The sequence below is a fragment of the Euphorbia lathyris genome, chromosome 5 (genome assembly GCF_963576675.1).
Source record: "Euphorbia lathyris chromosome 5, ddEupLath1.1, whole genome shotgun sequence".
Classification (NCBI taxonomy): domain Eukaryota; kingdom Viridiplantae; phylum Streptophyta; class Magnoliopsida; order Malpighiales; family Euphorbiaceae; genus Euphorbia; species Euphorbia lathyris.
Genome location: NC_088914.1, coordinates 50,621,646 through 50,645,207, shown reverse-complemented (window position 1 = coordinate 50,645,207; position 23,562 = coordinate 50,621,646).

Below are 23,562 nucleotides of genomic sequence, written 5' to 3'. Positions count from 1 at the left end.
AAACCTCAGATAGAGAAGATGAGAAAAAAGAAGAGCGAGAAAGAGCTGAACCCGTAGGCTCCCTAACAACAGTATGGCTAGTCGAAGGCAAGTGATTCAGATAGCACACGAACTAGCGGGACCAATTAAAGCAGACGCTACCAAATGTCTAAAAGTCAACATATTTGTATTCGCTTGGTTGCCATCAGACGTAATGGGTATTTCACTAGATGTCATGATACATTCACTAAACATTAATAGTCTGTAAAAAGTGTTTGCCAAATGAAAAGGAACCACAACCTGGAGAGGTAGAAGATAATCAGCACAAAGGTTAAAAATCTAAAATAAGGTTTAAACATACAAATTATTTTGAGTAGGTTACAAATTCTCAAAATATTTTATACACAAAGTAATTAACATATATGATATCGTAATTTTTAAGTTATATCTATATAACACTTTCATTTATACATTCAACACTTTATACTATTAATCCAAAACATGAAGCATCAAATGATAAATACACTTTATGAAGGGTGAAATGGTAAGTACACTTTATGATGTAGCAAGCCCTCTCCATATCCTCCTTATCTTTCTTCTCCCTCTCCTCCCTCGCCCTATCCTCCTTCTCTTTCTCCTCCCTCTCCCTCTCCTTCTCCTCCCCCTTCATCTTCCTCTCCGTCTTCGTTTTCTGCTCCCTCTCCCTCTCCATATCCTCCATATCTTTCTTATCCCTCTCCTCCCTCTCCTTCTCCTCCCTCGCCCTATCCTCCTTTTTCTTTCTCCTTCCTCTCCCTCTCTTGCTCCTCCCTCTCCCTATCCACCACCTCATCATCCATCCCATGAACCACATCAAATACTCCTACCGTGGTCTCCACATCATCTACTCCTCGTTGTGCCTTCAGTTGTTGCACATCACGCTTTACTACAGACAATCTTTTTCCAAAGGCAGCAAACTGTTCATTTATTTTCTTCTTTTGCTCACCAATCTGTTCATTTTCCTCTCTTGCTTAACAAACAACCTCCTCATCAGTCATTCTAAATCAGATGGTTTCTTCTTCTAGAGAGGTACTCTAGGAGAGACAATGAAGGCATTTTCATCCGATTCAGTGTCAGTGTCATCTTCTCCTTTTTCTTCATTATCAGTTTCAGATTCACTGTCATCATCTTCATCCTCCCTTCCTCCTTCATCTCTAACTGCTGACTCCTTTCCCTCCTCTCCCTTATCTTCATCCCCTTCCTCCTCTTCCCCCTCTTCTAAATCAGTAAATAAATTGTCATAATTAGACAGCCGACCCTCGACATGGTCTATAAGATGTTGGTACCAGGAGCTTTCTTTCTCTCTATCTTCAACTACAAGTTTGGTAGCATTTAGGGCATTTACCTAACTAAAATACACATGTACAATTAAACAAGTCGGTCAGATGTGTGGCATAATATTGTCAATATCGGCATAATATTATCGATATCGGCATAATATTGTCGATATCGGCATAATGTTTAGTCAACTTACGTCAAACATGGGTTTAACTCTGGCCAATGTAGGGGTACTGGTCTTTTTCCATCGAAACCATCGTGGGATGCAATTGGATGACTTCACAAAGCATTCATGGGTGGCATCCCATACTTCACACAACCAAGCCTGCAACAAAGTTTCAATTCATTATTTATGCCTATTACTAATATTTCTAGTATATAGAAAATACACACAGCATACCTAAAATATGTGTGCAAAACCATATAGGTTATATGAGACACGTGATTTCATTTTTCCATCCCTATAAGCACATAATTGATCAAGGCGGTCTTTGCCACCAACCACACTATTAACAAGGGACCTGTAGGTTGCATCCCAGGCCACCACACCCCATAGGAACTCATTAAACAGTGTTGGAAATTCTACAAGTTCCAAAACCCAAGGAAGAGCTTGTTTCGTGGCAGTGTTATCTGTTGGTCCCTAGTAATTAGTTCCAAGGGGGGGATAGGAACTAATGTAACTTTTTCGCTTTTAATTATGCTGACTTAATGTTATTTTAAGAGTTTGATAACTCAGCGTGTTGGTCAGCACGACCGATTGATTAGTCAGACAGTTTTAGTTCTATGCTGACTAAGACTGCTTGACTTGAGAGTTGGGAATTGACACTTGAAAGGTCAGTTTCCAACTCAGCACTCAGATTTACTCAGTTTCAGTTTTAACAATTTATAAGCTGAGTAAATTTCACAAGCAACACATGCACATATATATATATATATATATATTGAGAGAAAGAGTTTAGAAGTTACTCAGCACGACTTATCCTGGTTCGGCCTCTTTGCCTATGTCCAGTCCCCAGTTCCTCCTGGGATTTTCAATCCAATACTGAGCTCTTTCAAGGTAGAGCACAAACCCTTTACAAGGCAGTGAGTATGCAAGAGTACGTCCTCTATTCGTCTACTCAGCTCCTACTAAGTACTACAACCCAACACTTAGATTTTTCTACCACTGAATACTTACAACCAAGTACTCAGCTCAACACTCTCAATATTTCTATTGATCACAGACTTGTTCTTTTTCAACTAAAGAACACCTTAGATGATTACAAAACAATCAATCCAGCATTTACACAAGGAATAGAAGATTCGGTGTAAGATCTTTTTGTATTTGAGTGCTTTGAAGATTTTCTCTCTTGTATTTTTCTTTTGATACTTCGGCAATGATCCAAGGTTCTTGATTGTCCTTTTATAGATGGAAATCTGCAGATGGATCATTTGAATTGTTTTAGCCGTTAACACCAAAACGGCTCTTTTAGGGAACATCTTCTAGTCAGCTTCAGACTGTTCCGCCATTCCCTTTCTCTGTTTTCTTCAGGCGTCAGGTTTTGTCTTCTTGCATCAGACTTGTCTTTTTGTGTCAGTTGTCTTTTACCAATAATCCATTGACCCATGTGTAGACACCGGGGTCAGAGGACCGATGAAGAAAAATTATAAAAAGGGATCCAAATCAGTCGATTGAAATAAATGATGAGTCAATAAAAAATAATAAATAAAAAAACGTTGTTCGAAGGAACCGTGGAGACCGGTTTGATCGAATTCGGAAATCGAATCGAGATGACGGGGGAATCGGTTCCGCGAGTGAAATCTTAAATCGTCTCGCCGAGTTCGGGGTATTTCACGCCCTTTTCTTATTAATTTTATTATTAATAAAATCTCGGGACGATAGAGGGTTTTATTTTGGTATCCGAGCAATCCAAAAAATATATATGGTTTTGTAAAAAGATCGATTTTATAAAAGCTAATTTTATAAAATCAGTTTTGACGAAAATCATTTTCGATGAAAATCGTTATTGATTTTGGTTATTTTTAGATGTATTTTGTTTAGTTAAACGTTTTTTATTTTTTTAGTATATATAAACGCGGCCCCGTTGGGGGCCGGTATTTACGTCACGGACCGTTGGACGGCCCGTGACGGGGCTGGGCCGCCCAGGCCCAGCCCCCTGCACTTGGCATTCGGCCAAGTGCATTTTGCTGCACTTGGCCAAATGCCAAGTGCAATTTTAGTTTAGGATTTATTAAAAAAAAATTAATTAAAATCAAATAATAATAATAATAATAATTAAAATAAGTAATAATAATAATAATAATAATAATAATAACAATAGTAATGATAGCAAATTAGCCATGGATATTTCCATGAAATTTCCTAGGCTAATTTGGCTTATCTTTGGCTCCAAGTTGGCTTGGAGCCAAAAATAAACTAAGTTTAGGGCTCCATTTGCCTATAAATAGGATGGAGCCCAAGGCATTAGGGAGGGAAAAAAAACCCGAACCCCTGAAAAAATTCCCCGAGACCCGAACGAAGCAAAAACAAAAAAAAAATCTGACTCAAAACACTATCAATCGACTTGATTTGGCATCCCTATTACCGATTGAGAGGTAATAATCCTAGGAACTAGACCCATTTATTTATTCATCTCTTTTTATTGTTTGAATCTATTTATTTATTTGTTTTTTACACTTTTATTGTTTAGATTTGTTAAGTTAATTTTTGGTTTTGCATTTGAATAAGTATTTGGTTTTAGTTTTGAAATAAAAACTTCGTTTGGATCCCAATACGAACCGTGACCCGATTCAAGGGTAGTTCGGGATCCAAACGTCGTAGATCCGTTGTTTTATAAATGTTTTGAACCGTTATTTTCAATAAAACGTCGTTCTAGAATCCTCTGTTACAAACCATGACCCGATTTGGGGTAGTTTGGAGGCTAAAATGATAAAATAGAGTAGATCTAATGTTTTTGATAAATCTGGAAAATATAGGAGCTGTTCTGTAATTATTCGTTTTCTGTCACTAAAGGAGTTTACCGACGGATTTTCCGTCGGTAAATCTGCTGAAATTTTAAAAATACTCTTTTAAGCCCATTTTCTTAACTTTCGGATATTTGGTCCCTTGTATATGTATATGTGATTATGTAATTATTTTATTAAAATTATTTTGGGGGTATATAACTAATACTTATTTATTATATAATTACTCATTTTGTGTTTTGGTATTATTTATATTATTCTGTAAACATATATATATATATATATATATATATAGGTTTTCTTTAAGCTCATTTAAGCTATATCTAGTTATTATTTTTGTGGATTATTTGTTTGGCCCATTTGGGATAATTAATAAATGTTTTTGGGGTTATTAGATATTATTTTGGGTATTGATATTGGGATGTACATTTAGGTGAGTTAATTTCCATATAGTTATTATGTAAAAAACTATCTTGGGGTTAAATGTTATTTTCTTATTTATGAACCTTGTTCATTCTTTTTTTACATTTGTTTTATTAAAATAAAAGTGTAATGTGTCTAGTAGTATTTTCATTACTATTTTACATATTAATAATCATAGGATATATAATAGGATATATTATTTCTTCTCTTATTTTCAATCTATAGGTATAATTACCATCTTTATCCAAAACATATATATATATATATATATATATATATATTTATTTATATGTTTATTTTTCTTTTGATTCCTATATATATATATATATATATATATTTTAAAAGTATTTGGGTTGGGTGAATTTGGGTTTAATTTGTAAGTGTTGTAATTATGTTCAAATAAAGGATAATTGAGTGAAAAGGGGAAAATAAACCACAAAAAAGAAAGTTTGATTTGTTTATTTAAGCTAAGGTTTTTTAGACATCCTTAAAGTGTAAATAAAAGGCTTTTTTTATCATTTTAAACCACTTTCTAAACATCACGTTTTAAAACCTTAATTCGTTCCAACGACGGATTAAGCGAACCTTGTAATTAAAATTGTTTTTGTGAATAATGAGGTTTTGAATTGTTTTCCTAACTAAACGGTTTTGTACAAAACAAATTGACTTGTATGCTTAATCACGCTTTTAGATAGAAACTGTTGGCTCAACGTTTTCAAACGTTCGAGTCGTTCCAACGGCGATTCGAGTGAACATCATTAACGGGGTTTTGAAACGTACTTAAATCGTTCCAACGACGATTAAGGTACGAACCATGTAAATAAACTCGTTTTTGAGGAATGAGATTAGCTTAGAGTTAGTGTATAGTCTAAAGCATAAAATCACACTGTGAATAAATCAATTCTTTCTTCCCCCCCTCTCTCTCCTATATACTTTAAATTAATGCAAAAGGGGTGATTCTTTAATAAAATGGCTTTCGATAATATGCTCAAAACGGTTTTCAAAGAAAGAAAGAAAAGGTTTCAAATGAATTTTAAACTTAAAGAAATATGCGATTAGTCCGTTATCGCCTAACACGCTGAGTAGGAGGCCGGTGGTTCATAACCGGGCGATGTCGGGGTGCCTAGTAGCCTTTCTCCGGAAAGGAGCTAGCCTTCTCGGCTCGTACCTAAGTTTTCCGAACCCTCACCGGTCTCCCGCAAGGGATCGGTGTTCATTTTCCCATTCGTGGGTGGCGACTCTTCCATACTCCGAGCTCCGGTCCTGCCGAGCAGCTTGATTCCACGATTGGTTGCTTTCGGCGCCAATCACCGCTTACGTCGCCATGAGGTGTCCACCCCCCGGTCCGCCCGGGCGAGGCCGTTCGGCACCTTGTCTAACAAGTGGCGACTCTGCTGGGGAAGCGAGAAATTTGATTCCGGAAGGCGTGTATTAAGCCTTTAACGGGGACGGATCGTATTATTTCTTTTCGTATGCATTCATAAGCATTATTGCAAACCTTTTGGGTAATTTCCGCGAAACCTCTAGCGAGAGTCCATTCGTCGCTCGAAAGAGGCTAGTGTAAGTTCCCCCTTACAGTAAGGCGCCAAAGGGTCCCTATCCATTCGTTAGGGGAGAATTTGTGCGGTCCTGTGAGGTCCCGCGATTAGCCGTGTCAGCATATAGTAGCCTTAGAAGTTGCCATAGGATTATCCGTTACCATTTTTGATGTGATGAATAAATCAGTTCGTGTTTTCAAATTGCCATGATACGTGTCTAAATCCTAAAATATGTAAAGGAAATGAAACGATACGTTAATATATACTCTTAAACCGATATACAAACTACCCCAAAACATCGAAACGATTCGAACTAAAGACGACTTAGTCATCTCGTATAAATGAACTTGTGTGACCCGCCTAGTCCCTTTCCGTGTCCCGAAGAAGGCACATGTTCAGGAAGTACGTTGTGACGTAAGCACGTATTAGTTCAAATCGGTTTGATATTAAGGATAGTTATAGCTCGATTCAAAAGACTATATTAACAGTAGCCGTTATTCACATTCTTTAAATAGGTTGGGATAAAATGAGATTATGACAAAACGAAAACAAAGAACATTTCTGTTTTGAACGACCCCGTTGTAATGTAAAGAGTTTCATAAACTTGGCCCGTCCCTTCCGAATAAAAAATGAGCTCTTACGTTATACCTTGCGTTGTTCTAAGGAGAAATGGACGTATTCGCGAAAGTGACTAAGAAAATAAAAGAAAAATAAAAATAAAAACGACCAAAATGATTCCGTATCTACGATATATGTCAATCCCGAGAGTAGTTAAAGAAAATGAACCAATGCCGTTGAATACGTGCCTCGAACTGGTATATACGCCGTTTAAAATCACGAAGCCGAATTGAGCTAAACCGCATGATTGCACCATATGGACGAGACTGTGGGTTTGACTAATGGCTCGATCATTTCGACCGTTACAAAAACTACAAGAAATATGGCCCGATCTGCGTGTTTGCTTAACTCGCGCCTAAATGAAAAAGAACGGTAATATCCCTGCTTCGAATAAGCATGCAATTAAACGAAACGTTGATTTTCTATAACCACGCTAGGATGATATATCCCGTAAATTGGAAGAAATAAAGAGTTGTTATTAGCCGAAAGATTATCGTGCGCTCAAATAAGACTCGCCGTCTTTTCACGTAGCTAAAACGAGTAAGCGGATTCTTGACACTAAAGACAAACACGTTACGCGATGAGTCCGTTCCCTAAATCCAAAAGTGATATCATCACTAAACAAACACGTGGTTGCATCTCTCGATAGATCTAAAAGATCCCGTCATAATCCAAAAATCGAGACATGAACCCACGCGAATAAAAGGGAACGAGTCATTGTCAATAACGAACGATTGAACTAAAAAGAATAACTCGTACCATGTCTAAATCCGAGATACGCTCAAAAGGGAATCAAAACCCGAACTAATGCGTCTCACGAAATAACGAAAGACGAGTTATTTGAAAGGACAATCCATTTGGTCGATATCTTAGTCACTGAACGTTGATACGTCAAAACGAACTGTATTGTCTGATGGATGATTTACTTTTCCGCAATAATCGACGGCATCACGTGTCCCCAGGACCGCAATGTGAGCCCCAAACCAAAATCCTAGGAAAGAGACTTGGACCATCGAGTGTGTGGAGGAATAAGGGTGGAAGAGAGATGTTGTGATACGTGTAATTAGACTGACGTTTGTTCTTCTTATCTTATATATTCGTAAATAAATAAACGCACACACCACGAATCATGCATATAAAATCATGCATACATACTAATGGATACCGTTCGCGCAGAGGTCATCATTAAGCGGTTGTGGTTCCGTGAGAGTAGTCGGCTAGTCAGACAGTTCGACCAGCTATAGATTGTCAGTTCCGAACCATCACAGTCGGCAGTTGTGGCTTCTAAATCATCTTCGTCCGAGTCTACTCAGTCTTCAGTCAGTATGTCTACGACCAAAGAAAAGGTGGCCGAATTGGAGAATTCCGTGAACAACATTTACGATCAGTTAGCTGCGATTCTGGCCCAACTAGCCGAGCTGGCGTTGAAGGATAACAAGAGTGGTAGTAAGCGCGCTGAGAATGATGTGAACACTGGTCCCCGCTTCGGGAATGAGGATGATTATCAGAAGTACATCCAGAAATAGCTTGAGAAGGAGAAAGCTATGGAAGAATGGAAGGAGCACATCACTCAGGAAGTGCAGGATCTGCGTGGGGCAAGAACTGGGAGTCAGGACTTTTATAACTTGAAGAACTGTTTGTCGGCAACTGTCTTGCCTTTGAAGTTCCGGCTCCCTAACATGAAGAAGTTCGATGGAACTGGGGATCCTACCGCCCATGTGAACCAATACGTGGCAGGGATGAAGCACATAATTATGACCGAGGAACAAATCCTAGGGTTGTTTAGTGCTTATTTGGAAGGAGTTGTCCTCGTGTGGTTTCATGCATTGCCGCTGGGAATTAAGAGAGATTGCAAGGAGTTAGCGAAGTCATTCATCGCCCAATATAGCTTCAACACTATGTTTGAGGTTACTTTGAGGGAGCTAGAGAGCACCAAGCAACAGGCTGGGGAGTCTTTGTCCGACTTTGTGAGTAGGTGGAAAGCTAAGGCGACAATTATGAAACAGAAGCCGTCGGAGCAGGATCAGATCCGGGTGGTAATCGGTAATACTTTGTCGTATGTTAGGAATGAGCTGCGGTGTATGCCTTTCACCGATTTTAGTCAGACGTATGGCTACGCTTTGACAGTTGAGGGGGATGGAGAGCCAAAAAGAGCTTATACTAAATGGACAAAGTCGGGGTATAGTGCCGGAGGGCCAAGTACTAATATAGAACCTACCGCAGTGAAAGTGCTTGAACTTAACGCTATCAGGAAAAGGCAGTTCGCCCAATTTGATCTGACCTATGCAAAAGTTTTCGAATGATTGCAGAAAAAGGAGTTGTTGAAAGCCCTTACTCCCAAGAACAAGACAGGACCCACACCACGGATGATAACCAGGGGGTATTGCGAGTTCCATAGTAACTACGGGCACACCATTGAAAATTGTGAGAGGCTAAAGCATGAGATCCAGGATCTGATTGATAAAAAGAAAATAGTCGACCCATCGTCAGCAAACCCTCCCCTTAGGTGCAATCCATCGCCTAGTCATAGGGTGAGCGCAATTGGATCTAGGTTGGAAGAGAGCTTTGTGGTGGAGTCATTCTGCGAATTTAAGGAGGAGCTGTTGGACTCCAATGAGAAAAGGAATGTGGGAAATGGTTTATACGTGTCTATTTTGGAGGAAGAGCCAACGGAAGAAGTGATGGACGATAGAACTAAAACTAAGGAAACCGAGGAAGTATCATCTCGGAGGATCATGCCTGTGTTGAAATTGTTTAGTGGGGTAGAAGACCCCGAAGCTCATTTGTATGGATATGTGTGTGCTATGTTTGGGGAGCCATACAAAGTGGAAAAAGTCGCTCCATGGTTCTATCTTTCGCTGGTGGGCGAACCTTTGAAGTGGTTTCAATTGCTACCTGACTCGACTAAGCATGATTGGTCACTGATGTCAAGCTTGTTTTTGATGAAGTATCGAAGAGATAAAACACAGGCAGGGGAACATAGCGCGATGCAAATTGGGCCTATCAAACGTCCGTTTCCGACGGTCAGCAAGTATAATGAAGGGAAGGACCCTATGGAGCACCTGCATTTTTATCTGTCGGCTATGGGTCCTCTAGGTTTCAAAGAGGAGGAGATTACGAGCTTGTTTTGCAACTCATTGGCAGGAGAGTCACTGGTGTGGTACATGTCTCTTCCAATGCACGTTAAAGCAGATTGGGCAAAAATGACTAAGAGATTCATCAAGAAGTACACCGCAGGGGGATACCCAGAGAAGTGCCGATGTTACCCGATTAGGAGACACCTGAGGCGGTGTTAACCATGGCTAAGTACAAAGGAGATGAGAACCCCATCGACCACATAAACTGCTTCCGTGCCTACATGTTTGACGCAGGACTCTATCGAAGTGAGTTGGTTCAGCATTTTCCAAAGACACTCGTAGGAGAAGCTTTGATGTGGCACCGAATGCTCTCGGAAAAGGCAAAAGGGGACTGGGGGTCCCTCATGGAGGCTTTCGTGTAGAGATATGAGATGTACATCCCGTGGACTGGGTCATTGGAAGATTTAGAAAGGATCAAGCAATTTCCCGAGGAAGCATTCGTGGATTATGCTAGGAGATGGAGGTTCAAGTATGCCTCATGTCGGGTCACCTTGAGCGATCAGGAGCAACTCATGTGTATCCGAAGGGGTGCTATTCCACTCGTCACTAGAAGAATGAATGGAGTGTTCCTCAGGGACTATGAAGAACTGATAGGCTGGGCTCGGTATGGATCGTCGGACCCTTCCTACGTAAATCCGAACGTCCCTCACGTAATGGATCTGATGGTCGTGGATATTTGGGGAAGTTCCTCCGACGAGGATGGTATCAATCAGAGAGTTCCGATCAACATCTAGGATGAGTCTAATGATGAGCTGGAAATGGCTGCTAGCACCGAAGGAAAGATTCTGCCAGGTTTTGAGATCTTCAATGATGTTACCGACTGGGGCAAAGGAGAAGCAAGCTGTTTCATCAAGGAGATCATGATGTTAGATCTTAATGTCGAGGAGTAGGTGATCACTATTGAGGCCACTGTGGGAGCGGTGGATGAGCCCAGTACCTCCAAGACTTATGAGAAACCCGAGAACCCTGTTGATAACAACTAGATTACCGCTTTATTTGAATCTGATGATGTACTCACCAATACCATCAATGAAATGAATTCTGATTTTGCTTACTTGCTTGATGTTGATTCTGATCATTCCATGCATTCTCATTCATATAACATTCCTACAATCAATACAATAGAAATGTCAACTTTCAATCTTGGCATGGATGAAAATCCTAAACTTATACAAATTGCTCAAGAATTAACTACTGAAGAGAGGAAAGAATTTGAGAGAATAATTAAAAAATTACGAAATAGTGTTTGCTTGGACATACAAAGACAAGCCAGGAATCGATCAATCAATCGTAACTCACCGTATTCCGACATACCCCGATGCTAAGCCCGTGAAACAGAAACTCCGACGCATGAGGCCGGAATGGGCAGATGAGATCCGAGAGGAAGTAAAGAAACAGTTAGAAGTAGGGTTCATCGAAGTAATCGACTATCCCCCTTGGGTCGTAGATGTAGTGCCAATCGCGAAGAAGGACGGCAAAGTGAGAATGGGCGTCGACTATAGAGATCTTAACAAGGCGTGCCCCAAAGATGAATTTGCATTGCCTCACATCGACGTATTAATCGACAGTGCTGCATCGAGCGTCTTGCACACGAATGTTGACAGCTTCATGGGCTACATGCAAGTTCAGATGGCAGAAAAGCACAAGGCAAAGACCTCGTTCACAACTGAGTGGGGAACATACTGCTATAGGGTCATGCCGTTTGGTTTGAAAAATGCCGGGGCAACTTACCAGCGAATGGCTACGGCACTATTCCATGATATGATACACAAAGAGGTAGAGGTTTATGTGGATGACATGATGGTCAAGTCGGAGACGAGAGATGGGCATTTCGCTGCACTCGAAAAGTTTTTGGCCCGAATTGCAGAATTCAAACTAAGGTTGAACCCGAAGAAGTGCTTCTTCGGCGTTTCATCGGGGAAAATCTTAGGCTATGTAATCGGAAATAAGGGAATTGAAGTAGATCCCGACAAAGTGAAGGCCATACGGGAAATGCCGGCACCAAAGAATGAGAAAGAGGTGAGAGGGTTTCTGGGGCAGGTTCAGTATATCAGTCGGTTCATAGCAAGACTCACTGCAATCTGTGAGCCGATCTTTAAGTTGCTACGGAAAGATCAACCCACGATTTGGAATGATAAGTGTCAGCAAGCCTTAGAGAATGTCCGGAACTACTTGTCTAATCCGCCGGTTCTGAGACCGCCTAAACTTGGAAAACCGCTTCTCCTCTATGTAGCAATCGAAGAACGATCTATTGGGGCAATGCTGGCCCAAGAAGGGGACACCGGTGTGGAGCACGCGGTGTATTATCTGAGTAAGAAGTTCCTGGAATACGAGCTTAAGTATAACATGATTGAAAAGACGTGCGTGGCGGTAGTATGGTTAACGAAGAAACTACGGCACTATTTTCAATCTTACAAAGTGATCATTATTTCCCGGATGGATCCTGTGAAGTATCTGTACTGAACTCCGTCTCTAACAGGGAAGCTAGCCCGATGGTTGTTGCTTTTGTTCGAATTTGATATTGAATATGTAATGAAGAAGGTTATCAAGGGGAGAGCCGTAGCAGAATTTCTGGCCAACCAACCTCTGAACGTAGAAGAGGAAGAGATAAACTATGATTTCCCCGATGAGCACTTGAACGCAATAGAAGTTATACCATGGAAAATGTTCTTCGATGGAGCAGTTAATTCGAATGGAGCCGGAGTAGGAGTGCTACTTATCTCACCAGAAGGAGAAAGGATTCCAATGGCAAAAAAGTTATCCTTCCCTCTCACCAATAATATGGCCGAATATGAAGCGTGTATCTATGGGTTGGAGTCGTTAGCAGCACTGGGAGCATCATATGTTGAGATTTGGGGTGACTCAAAACTGATTATCGAACAAGCGCAGGGAAACTGGGAAGTAAGGGAAGAAAGGTTGCGTCCATACCTAGACCAGTTGGAGGGATTAGCGCAGAAGTTCAGCGAATGTCGTTTTTATCACATTCCTCGAGCACAGAACCAGGCATCGGATGCTTTGGCCACTTTGGTGTCAGTATAGGATAACCCTCGGAACCTCGCCTCAAAGCCGTTGGTGTTGAGGAGGTCTCACAAACCGTGCTATGAAGATGTGATGCTATTGGGAGCAGATGAAAAGCCTTGGTATTTCGATATCGTAAACTTCATGAAGAGTGGGGCGTACCCGGCTGAATCAGAACTTAGGGATCAGGCTGTGATTAGAAGGTTAGCTCAGCAGTTCGTCATCCACAATGACTTGCTTTACAAAAGACATGCCGATGGGTTACAATTAAGGTGTTTGGATGAGGGAGAAGCCCATGAAGCGATGGAGTCAGTACACTTGGGAATCTGCGGGGCCCATATGGGAGGAGCGGTGTTGGCGAAGAAAATCATAAGGCAAGGATTCTATTGGCTCACCATGGAAAGAGATTGTAACGAATATGCGAAGAAATGCCATGATTGTCAAATCCACGGAGATTATAATCATTTACCAGCTATGGAACTACACGTGTTAGCACCCGTTTGGCCGTTTGAAGCTTGGGGCATTGATATCATCGGTGAGGTGAGGCCTAATGCATCAAATGGACACAAGTTCATCGTAGTTGCCATTGATTACTTCACCAAGTGGGTCGAGGCAGAATTGTTTAGTAAGCTAGGATCGAAGCAGATGAGAAAGTTTATTGAAAAGCATCTAATCACCAGGTTTGGGGTGCCTCACCACATGATCACGGATAATGGGATCCAGTTTCAAGGGGAAGTTAAAAGTCTCTTCCAAGAGTACGGTATTGAGCATCATAGATCGTCTCCATATCGTCCACAAGCTAACGGGACAGTAGAAGCGGCCAATAAGAACCTTAAGAGGATTCTCGTAAAGACAGTAGCATCGCATCGGAATTGGCACGAGCAGCTTCCGCTCGCTTTATGGGCTTATCGCATGATGGTTAGAGCGTCAACTGGGGCAACGCCGTTCTCCTTAGTATATGGGGCAGAAGCGGTTCTGCCTATTGAGGTTGAGAAGCGATCGCTGAGAATCGCGGTAGAAGTAGAGATTCCTAAAGCGGAATGGGTGAAGAAGCGTTATGAACAGCTAGCATTGGTAGATGAGAAGAGGATGGAGGCCATTTACCACATACAGCTATATCAAAGAAGGATGGCCCGGACTTTCAACGAAAGGGTTAAGGTCAGTCCAATCAAAGAAGGAGACATGGTGCTGAAACAGATCCGAATGACGCGCACCGACCCTAGGGGCAAGTTTAGGCCAAACTGGGAAGGACCGTTTCTCATGAAGAAGATCCTAAGCAAAGGGGCGGTGAAACTAACCACGATGGATGGCATTGAGTTCTCCAAACCTACCAATCTGGATAGGCTTAAGAAATACTTTTCGTAAAAAAAAAAGAGAAAGAAATAAAAATTCCCGATAGGTCGAAAACCCGCAAAGGGCGACCTATGCAACAATAAGGGACATCCCAATGAGTGAAAACCCAAGAGGGCGCTCATTTGAAAATTCCGGGATAATAAAAGGAGAGTTGAAAAATCGCTGGGACCTAAAAACCGAAAAAAGGCGGGTCCTGGTAACAGTAGTTATATCTTGAGCAATTATGGAAATAATGTGTAAGTGGCTAAGTATTTTTGTTGCTTGTAAATAAATAAAGGCATGAATATATTCGAAGAGAATGTTTGAAATGATTATGATCGACTGAATGTATGGTATTACAAGTCATGAGTTATACATTTCTTTTCCCCACCACCAAATAAAAAGCCTACACAAACATCTTTTTCACATATACCCACTATACATCACAGTAGTACTAATAAAGTCGTAAACCAAAACAATGACGGGACTATCAACGAGGAGGAACCCCAAAAGTCCCAAAAGCCCTCAAGCGAATCAAAGCCTCTGAAGTAAGGTTCCCACTCCTCGGCTAAGGCCTCATCGGCAACCCGATGACTCTCCACCGCAATCCGCAAACTCCCCTCAGTAGCTCGCTGGGCTTCTATATCCACACGGCTCCTCTCCTCAGCTGCTCGGCCTCGCTCCTCCCAGTTGGAGCGCTCATCCTCCCTATCTCGACAACGACGTCCGATCTGAGCATCAGCATCTAGTAGCCACTCCCCTTGCCCAACCGTCACGTTCTCCTGTAATCTTCGGTCAATAGAATGGAGGTCTCCCTGTAAAGAAAATAGGAGGGAAGCAATGTATAAAAAAAAAAAGAAGAGAAAAAGAGAGAAAAATATTCATTCATAATCATGTGCATACATATCACTACACTAGGTCATACCATAAAATATTCACCAGGTGATGGGCGTGACTTAAGTCAAGCCGCATGCAGAAATACTCAGATAGCTCCAAGAAATCCGTGCGAGTTTAGGCAGGCTCCGATAGGTAAATTAAAATTCGATCAATGGGCATAGGCCTCGCTATGGACTGTGGTCTACGACATTATCAATGGGCACAGGCCCCGCTACAGACTGCGGTCTACGGCATCATCAATAGGCACAGGCCCCGCTACGGACTGCGGTCTACGGCATCATCAATGGGCACAGGCCCCGCTACGGACTGCGGTCTACGGCATCATCAATGGGCACAGGCCCCGCTACGGACTGCGGTCTACGACATCATCAATGGGCACAGGCCCCGCTACGGAATGCGGTCTACGACATTATCAATGGGCACAGGCCCCACTACGGACTGCGGTCTACGGCATCACCAACGGGCACAGGCCCCGCTACGGACTGCGGTCTACGGCATCATCAATAGGCACAGGCCCTGCTACGGAATTCGGTCTACGGCATCATCGACTCATTGTCAAACGTAGACGATCCTGGTAAAAAGAAGCGACTGCGGTCACAAACTCTCGGACGGGTGATAAAGCCCAAATATCAAAGCGACTACGGTCACAAACTCTCGGACGAGTGATAAAGCCCAAATATCAAAGCGACTGCGGTCAAAAAACTCTCGGACGAGTGATAAAGCCCAAATATCAAAGCAACTGCGGTCAAAACCTTTTGGACGAGGTCTCATTTCCAACTCTCGGACGAGTGATAAAGTCCAGCTATCATCAACAAAGAGCACCTGCGATCGATGTAGAGATTAAGGTCGAACGGTTAATTTGGAGATATGCGAAACAAGCAAACGCCTGCGATCGATGTATAGATTAGGGTCAGATGTTCGATTTGGAGATCTGCAATACAAGGAAACGCCTGCGATCGATGTAGAGATTAGGGTCGAACGATGGATTTGGAGATATGCAAACGAAAGGACGCCTGCAATCGATGTATAGATTAGGGTCGGATGTTCGATTTGGAGGTCTGCAATACATGAAAACGCTTGCGATCGATGTAGAGATTAGGGTCGAACGATGGATGTGGAGATACGCAAACGAAAGGACGCCTGCGATCGATGTGGAGATTAGGGTTGAATGATTAATTTCAAAATGAAAGAGTACCTGCGGTCGAGATAAAGACTAGGGTCGCTAGAAAAAGCAACTTTACCTGCGGTCGAGATAAAGACTAGGGTCGCTAGAAAAAGCAACTTTACCTGCGGTCGATGTGAAGACTAGGGTCGCTAGAAAAAGCCATTTACCTGCGGTCGATTTAGACTAGGGTCGCTAGAAAAAGCTATTTACCTGCGGTCGATTTAGACTAGGGTCGCTAGAAAAAGCCATTTACATGCGGTCCATTTAGACTAGGGTTGCTAGAAAGAGCCATTTTACCTGCGGTCGATTTAGAGACTAGGGGCCCCAGAAGGAGCGTTCGCCGGCAGCCGATTCAGAGGCAAGGACGGGACAACCAAAGTGAAGATTGAAGACAAGATAGGAACTTGCGACATGGAGATCAGGTATTTCTCCTCCCACTCTATAGGTGTCTTTTACTTTAATATATTTCGCATTGCATGTGTTGAATTCACGAAAAGAGGTTTTTGAAAAAGCACACACGTCACTGCCAAAAATAGAAAGTAGGGGCAACTGTAGACACTGGGGTCAGAGGACCGATGAAGAAAAATTATAAAAAGGGATCCAAATCAGTCGATTGAAATAAATGATGAGTCAATAAAAAATAATAATTAAAAAAACGTTGTTCGAAGGAACCGTGGAGACCGGTTTGATCAAATTCGGAAATCGAATCGAGATGACGGGCGAATCGGTTCCGCGAGTGAAATCTTAAATCGTCTCGCCGAGTTCGGGGTATTTCACGCCCTTTTCTTATTAATTTTATTATTAATAAAATCTCGGGATGATAGAGGATTTTATTTTGGTATCCGAGCAATCCAAAAAATATATATGGTTTTGTAAAAAGATCGATTTTATAAAAGCTAATTTTATAAAATCAGTTTTGACGAAAATCATTTTCGATGAAAATCGTTATTGATTTTGGTTATTTTTAGATGTATTTTGTTTAGTTAAACGTTTTTTATTTTTTTAGTATATATAAACGCGGCCCCGTTGGGGGCCGGTATTTACGTCACGGGCCGCCCAGGCCCATCCCCTGCACTTGGCATTCGGCCAAGTGCATTTTGGTGCACTTGGCTAAATGCCAAGTGCAATTTTAGTTTAGGATTTATTAAAAAAAAAATTAATTAAAATCAAATAATAATAATAATTAAAATAAGTAATAATGATAATAATAATAATAATAACAATAGTAATGATAGCAAATTAGCCATGGATATTTCCATGAAATTTCCTAGGCTTATCTTTGGCTCCAAGTTGGCTTGGAGCTAAAAATAAACTAAGTTTAGGGCTCCATTTGCCTATAAATAGGATGGAGCCCAAGGTATTAGGGAGGGGAAAAAAAACCCGAACCCCTGGAAAAATTTCCCGAGACCTGAACGAAGCAAAAACACAAAAAAAATCCGACTCAAAACACTATCAATCGACTTGATTTGGCATCCCTATTACCGATTGAGAGGTAATAATCCGAGGAACTAGACCCATTTATTTATTCATCTCTTTTTATTGTTTGAATCTATTTATTTATTTGTTTTTTACACTTTTATTGTTTAGATTTGTTAAGTTAATTTTTGGTTTTGCATTTGAATAAGTATTTGGTTTTAGTTTTGAAATAAAAACTTCGTTTGGATCCCAATACGAACCGTGACCCGATTCAAGGGTAGTTCGGGATCCAAACATCGTAGATCCGTTGTTTTATAAATGTTTTGAACCGTTATTTTCAATAAAACGTCGTTTTAGAATCCTCCGTTACAAACCATGACCCGATTTGGGGTAGTTTGGAGGCTAAAATGATAAAATAGAGTAGATCTAATATTTTTGATAAATCTGGAAAATATAGGAGCTGTTCTGTAATTATTCGTTTTCTGTCACTAAAGGCAGTTTACCGACGGATTTTCCGTCGGTAAATCTGCTGAAATTTTAAAAATACTCTTTTACGCCCCTTTTCTTAACTTTTGGATATTTGGTCCCTTGTATATGTATATGTGATTATGTAATTATTTTATTAAAATTATTTTGGGGGTATATAACTAATACTTATTTATTATATAATTACTCATTTTGTGTTTGGGTATTATTTATATTATTCTAACTTTGTAAATATATATATATATATGTATATATAGGTTTTCTTTAAGCTCATTTAAGCTATATCTAGTTATTATTTTTGTGGATTATTTGCTTGGCCCATTTGGGATAATTAATAAATGTTTTTGGAGTTATTAGATATTATTTTGGGTATTGATATTGGGATGTACATTTAGGTGAGTTAATTTCCATATAGTTATTATGTAAAAAACTATCTTGGGGTTAAATGTTATTTTCTTATTTATGAACCTTGTTCATTCTTTTTTTACATTTGTTTTATTAAAATAAAAGTGTAATGTGTCTAGTAGTATTTTCATTACTATTTTACATATTAATAATCATAGGATATATCATTTCTTCACTTATTTTCAATCTATAGGTATAATTATCATCTTTACCCAAAACATATATATATATATATATTTATTTATATGTTTATTTTTCTTTTGGTTCCTATATATATATATATATATATATATATATATATATATATATATATATATATATATATATATATGTTTTAAAAGTATTTGGGTTGGGTGAATTTGGGTTTAATTTGTAAGTGTTGTAATTATGTTCAAATAAAGGATAATTGAGTGGAAAAGGGAAAATAAACCACAAAAAAGAAAGTTTGATTTGTTTATTTAAGCTAAGGTTTTTTAGACATCCTTAAAGTGTAAATAAAAGGCTTTTTTATCATTTTAAACCACTTTCTAAACATCACGTTTTAAAACCTTAATTCGTTCCAACGACGGATTAAGTGAACCTTGTAATTAAAATTGTTTTTGTGAATAATGAGGTTTTGAATTGTTTTCCTAACTAAACGGTTTTGTACAAAACAAATTGACTTGTATGCTTAATCACGCTTTTAGATAGAAACTGTTGGCTCAACATTTTCAAACGTTCGAGTCGTTCCAACGGCGATTCGAGTGAACATCATTAACGGGGTTTTGAAACGTACTTAAATCGTTCCAACGACGATTAAGGTACGAACCATGTAAATAAACTCGTTTTTGGGGAATGAGATTAGCTTAGAGTTAGTGTATAGTCTAAAGCATAAAATCACACTGTGAATAAATCAATTCTTTCTTCTCCCCCTCTCTCTCCTATATACTTTAAATTAATGCAAAAGGGGTGATTCTTTAATAAAATGGCTTTCGATAATATGCTCAAAACAGTTTTCAAAGCAAGAAAGAAAAGGTTTCAAATGAATTTTAAACTTAAAGAAATATGCGATTAGTCCGTTATCGCCTAACACGCTAAGTAGGAGGCCGGTGGTTCATAACCGGGCGATGTCGGGGTGCCTAGTAGCCTTTCTCCGGAAAGGAGCTAGCCTTCTCGGCTCGTACCTAAGTTTCCCGAACCCTCACCGGTCTCCCGCAAGGGATCGGTGTTCATTTTTCCATTCGTGGGTGGCGACTCTTCCATACTCCGAGCTCCGGTCCTGCCGAGCAGCTTGATTCCACGATTGGTTGCTTTCGACGTCAATCACCGCTTACGTCGCCATGAGGTGTCCACCCCCCGGTCCGCCCGGGCGAGGCCGTTCGGCATCTTGTCTAACACCATGTTTCTTGGAATTAGTCTTCTGTGTATTTTCGAGGCTTCAATTATTGGTGCAGAAGATTGGCAGACTTTGTCCTTTAGTGAACGGATCCTTCATGCTGTCCTGACTGTCACTCAGCTTCACTCGTTATCTTCGAATGTTCAACTTCCATGCTGAGTGCCTTCTTAGTCAGCTCCGTTCTGTTTATACGATTCTGAAGGAGTCTTCTAATTTAGTCAGCTTCGTTCTGGCAACTTAGAAGGAAGCTTCTGATGCTGAGTTCTACTTCACTCAGCTTCTATTCTTTCATGCTGAGTTCCGTTTCACTCAGGTTGGCTTATGCTGACTTTTGTCCTGTCTAACTTTATATATATATTTGCACTCAATATTGAACAAACACATTAGTACAATTAAATCAAAGCATTTAAATTTAATTGCCTCTTAATCATGGATGATTTTGTCAAATCAAAATCTTGTGGAAAGGTGTTTCACGAGCCAAAGGCTTGGTGAAGATATCTGCAAGCTGTTCATTTGTTGGCACATAGGTTAGCTTGATCTCACCCTTTAGTACGTGATTTTTGATGAAGTGATGCCTTATGCTGACATGCTTCATCCTGTTGTGTTGGATAGGATTCTTGGATAGATCAATGGCACTCCTGTTGTCACATTTGATCTCTATTGTCTCAGTTCTTACTCCATAATCCTCAAGCTGTTGCTTTATCCATAGGACTTGAGCTACACAGCTTCCAGCAGCAACGTACTCAGCTTCAGTTATAGACAGAGCAACTGATGACTGCTTCTTGCTGAACCAAGATACTAGACAGCTTCCAAGGAAATGGCATCCTCCTGAAGTACTCTTACGTTCTAGCTTATCCCGTCCATAGTCAGCATCAGTGTATCCTATGAGTGTGAAGTCATTTGAGGCTGGATACCACAAACCTGCATCAACTGAGCTCTGCAAATATCTAAAAATTCTTTTACAGCAATTAAGTGAGATTCCCTTGGGTCAGCTTGATATCTTGCACAATAACATACTGAGTACTGTATATCAGGTTTACTAGCAGTGAGATAAAGTAAGGAGCCTATCATACCTCGATAAAGTTTACTATCTATTGACTTACTTTTCTCATCTTTGCATAGGACAGTATCAGTACCCATAGGGGTTGATATGGGCTTACAATCTTCCATATCAAATTTCTTTAACATCTCTTTGGTGTACTTGGACTGACTAATGAAGATCCCGTTCTTACCTTGCTTGATCTGAAGTCCAAGGAAGAAGCTGAGTTCTCCCATCATAGACATTTCGAACTCAGTCTGCATCTGTTTGCTAAACTCTTGACACAAGGATTCGTCAGTAGCACCAAATATTATGTCATCTACATAGATTTGTGCAAGTAGGGTATGTTTACCCTTTTTCTTAATGAACAAGGTTGTGTCAGCTTTTCCTCTGACATAATTCCTCGTCAGCAAGAAGTTGGTCAACCTTTCATACCAAGCTCTTGGAGCTTGCTTCAGGCCATATAAGGCCTTCTTGAGTTTATAAACGTGGTTTGGAAATTTTGGATCTTCAAAACCGGGAGGTTGATTAACATATACCTCTTCGTTTATAAAACCATTAAGAAATGCACTTTTAACATTCATTTGATACAATTTAAAATTCATGAAACTAGCATATGCACACAATATACGTATAGCTTCTAACCTAGCAACTGGTGCAAAGGTTTCACCATAATCAATGCCCTCTTGCTGACTATAGCCTTGGGCTACAAGTCGAGCTTTGTTCCTAACAACATTTCCATGCTCGTCTAGTTTGTTTCTAAAAACCCATTTAGTCCATATGGACTTTTGATTCTTGGGCTTAGGTACTAAATCCCATACCTCATTTCTTATGAATTGGTCAAGCTCTTCTTTCATAGCATTGATCCAATACTCATCATGCTCAGCATCAGCAAAGTTCTTCGGTTCATGTACTGATACAAAAGCAACGTTGCTGAGGAACTTCCTAAGCTGATCTCTTGTCATCAGCTTGTTGTCAGCAGCATCAAGAATGGACTTTTCTGAATGTCCTCTTGGAATTTTTATTTCCTTAGGCAATGTTGAGTCATTTGGATCAGGTGTTTCTTCAATCTCTGCAGGAACAGATTGGTCAGCAAAGGTGATTTCTGTTTCGTTTTTACCTTTGGTCAGCTCTTGTGCTGATGACTCAGCATGTCCATTCTGGTCAGCAGAAGCTGAGTTGGATTCTTCCTCTGTGTGTTGAGTTGTTTTTCCTGCAGGGTCAGTTTCATCGAAATCTACATGGACTGACTCTTCTACTACCTTAGTCCTCTTATTATAAATTCTATATGCTTTACTGTTTGTTGAGTACCCCAGAAAGATCGCTTCGTCAGCTTTGGCATCAAACTTTGCCAGATTATCCTTAGTGTTGAGTATAAAACATTTACACCCAAAGGCACGAAAGTATCCAATATTGGGCTTTCATCCTTTCCAAAGTTCATAAGGGGTTTTCTTTAATATAGGTCTTACCAAGCCCCTATTCAATATATAAAATGTTGTATTGACAGCTTCTCCCAAAAATACTTTGGAAGCCTATTTTCACTCAGCATTGTCCTAGCAATTTCTACTATTGTCCTATTCTTCCTTTCAACAACTCCATTCTGTTGAGGGGTTCTAGGGGCAGAGAAATTGTGGTCAATACCATTAGTTTCACAGAATTCATCAAACATTTGGTTTTTGAATTCTCCACCATTATCACTTCTAATGTGAGCTACTCTTAGGTCTTTGCCATTTTCAAGCTTTTTGACTAATGCAGTAAACATCTCAAATGTTTCATCTTTGCTACTCAGCAAGATGATCCAAGTATACCTAGAGAAATCATCTACAATAACTAAGGAAAATTTCTTACCTCCCATGCTGAGTGGCTGGATAGGTCCGAAAAGATCCAAATGTAGTAATTCCAATGGTCTTTTGGTTGAGACAACATTTTTGCTATGAAATGATTTTTTGATTTGTTTACCTTGCTGACAAGCATTACATAGTTGATCTTTTTCATATTTTAATTTGGGTAATCCTTCAACTAGTTTCTTTCTAGCTAATTTGGCTAGGAGGTCCATGCTGACATGCCCAAGTCTCCTATGCCATAGCCAGGAGTTGTCCTCTTTAGACACCAAGCATATACTTTTTGAAAATTGTTTTTCCAAACTCAACATGTAAACATTTTCTACACGAGGGGCTGTTAAAATCAAATCATTTGTTTTTCCCTCGAGTATTTGACACTTAGTATCATCAAATATAACCTTTCTTCCACTCTTGCAAAGCTGAGCTACGCTTAGAAGATTATATTTGAGACCTTTAACTAAGGAGACTGACTCAATTTTAGGGTTACCTCCGATAGTTCCTGAGCCAACTATCTTGCCCTTCTTATTGTCTCCAAAGCTTACACTACCTCCTCGTTTAAGCTCTAGTGTGATGAACTGAGTTTCATCACCTGTCATGTGTCTTGAGCATGCG